The sequence below is a fragment of the Phocoena sinus genome, chromosome 11 (assembly GCF_008692025.1).
Source record: "Phocoena sinus isolate mPhoSin1 chromosome 11, mPhoSin1.pri, whole genome shotgun sequence".
NCBI lineage: Eukaryota > Metazoa > Chordata > Mammalia > Artiodactyla > Phocoenidae > Phocoena > Phocoena sinus.
Genome location: NC_045773.1, coordinates 98,220,593 through 98,223,028, shown reverse-complemented (window position 1 = coordinate 98,223,028; position 2,436 = coordinate 98,220,593). Strand labels below are relative to the sequence as shown.

The window sequence follows — 2,436 nt, the reverse complement described above, 5'->3', positions numbered from 1 at the left end:
CTACTTACTGCCTGGGATTCTGAATCTGGAAGTAATAAGGCAAAGACACAGAGGCTGAGTCCTAATTACCTTGGGAGTGGTTAGACGTGGAGCATGATAAGAGAGGCTACGTGATGCTTCTAGACACGGGGTCCTGGGGAAAGTTGGGTTCCGTACACAGGAATGTGACTGGAAAGGGCTAACTTTGCATGTTTCAGTTTTGAACTTTGGTCCAAATTACCCCTGTTATAAGCTTTATAAGCTTTTTATGAAGCATGACAAGTTTCATGAGAGGAAGGAGGGTTCAAGCCTTCCAGTTTCTAAGGGAGTTTTTGTTTGTTTGTTTGATGTGGACCATTTTTAAAGTCTTTATTGAATTTGTTACAATATTGCTTCTGTTTTATGTTTCGGTTCTTTGGCCGCAAGGCATGTGGGATCTTAGCTCCCCGACCAGAGATCAAACCTGCACCCCCTGCAATGGAAAGTGAAGTCTTAACCACTGGACCACCAGGGAAGAGCCTGTGAAGGAGTCTGACTTATTCAATATCCTATAAGAACTTTGCAATAACAGTAATTTAGCAAATAAATATCATGATTTGCAATAAAGTGTCAATCATGTATCACGTATGTTTTTCAGCTTTTCCTGTTCCTTGAACATGAAACTGCTTCTAACTCAAAAAGATTTAAGATAGGTAATTATTAAATAAACACTCTTTACCTTCCCTCTGCAAAACACCGAAAAGCCAAGTCCCCATTTTATTTATGGTAAACCAACTTATTTTCAGTTAAGAATAGTGGCAACCACATGAAACAGCTTATCAGATACGTCAGCAGGAAAGTATGAGCTCTACAATGGCATTGCAGAAAGTCCCCAAAGAAAATAAGATGGTAAAAACAATAACAGAAAAATGATAAAACACAAACAAAATAAGAAAACGCCAGATATTTACAGCCTCCCTCTGAAACGTGACCTCTTCTGCGTTCAGCATAAAACAAACCTAGAGAACATTTCTCAATGCGCATCGCAGATAAAGCTGGTGCCAGCCAGTTGGAGGGCGGAGACATTCATTCCAAGAAGGGAGAAATGCACAGTTAGCAACTTGCTGGGATTATGACAATGTCTTGGGTTTTCCTGCAATTCTGTTACTGAAAATGACACAGAGTAAATGCTCCGATATGGTCGTACAGAAATGACTTGTTTGTCACCACATTTCAGAACAAACTACTCAGAGCCACAGGCACCGGGTCTGGGAAAGCAGAGGTGGATGGCCACGCAGCCAGGTGAGGGGTGTTTACCTTTGTGAGGTCGGCGGACGGAAGCAGGGCTCTATAGCCTGGACGCTTCTGCACTAATGAGTCTTCTAATAATCAGCTCGTGGTTTTCTGTTTAACTTCAGATCCATCCTGTGCCGGTTTTTATTCTTTCTTTTTTTATGGCTGCTATGATGACTCCCTGAGGAAGTAGAAGCAGCCTTCCGAGGTTTCACTCCCTCAGGATGCTCCGGCTGGGCTCGTTTTCCTGATTGTGGAAGTCTGGAGAAGGATCACTTTCCGTCCCACCTCCTGGCTCCCTCTTTTCAATGAGCTGATCCTAAACTCCTGCCAATGCACTTGCTGTAACTGAGCGTTGTAACTGAGGGTTTACTGAAGAGCCGCTCCTTCTATCGTTTTTTGCTATTAGAGTATTTTGGTTCGTCAGGTACTGATCCCAGCCACGAATAGTGTTGCCATACATCTGAGTGTCTTCCAGGTAGCTTCCTTCAAAAGCAGAGATCTGGCTCTCCAAGTTGGCCAGCGTTTGCGCCAGTTCCTGCTTCCGCTTCCCGAGCCCCGCCTGCTCGCGCCGGCTGTCCGGGATCTGCGGCAGCGCCGCCTTGTTGCGCATCGCCATGTTGTACTCTCGTGGATAGAATTTTAAAAATAATTTCAAGCCAAAGGTTTTTTTTGCTTTTTTTTTAAAGTCCCAACGTTATTTTAGACAATTTTCTGTGCCATTTAAATAAGATGGATTAATAAATTCATGTTTGCCTAATATTTCTATTTGAAATCATACATCAAAAATACCACAGGGTTCCAAATTCTATGATCTGGAGAGATGAAACAAAAAATACTGTTTTTAAAAGAGGAAAGGCCCCGTGAGCACACAGCAGGGAGGCCGTCTGCCGGCTGAGAGGAGAGTCCTTACCAGATATCACACCTGCAGGACCCTTGATCTTGAACTTCACCGCTCTCAGAACTGTCAGAAATAAATATCTTTCGTTTGAAAAAAAAATTCCGTTTTAGGTATCAAGCAAAGTTCCCACGCTCATTTAGCACCCTTTCCCCTTGTCATCCTTGAATGAACAATTGATTATTTGAGATGGAGGCAGTTTTCAGAGTTCAAAGTCAGAAGTTTTTTAGAAGGTCTAGGAAGAGGTACAACTGGAGCTGGCTGATGGACAGAATTGCCTAGAGAAC

General features: G+C 43.0%; 1 pseudogene; it reads right to left on the bottom strand.

Annotated features, from left to right (window-relative positions):
* Positions 1 to 1,172: 1,172 nt before the first annotated feature.
* Positions 1,173 to 1,870, bottom strand: LOC116762746 (annotated as a pseudogene).
* Between the last annotated feature and the right edge of the window lie 566 nt (positions 1,871 to 2,436).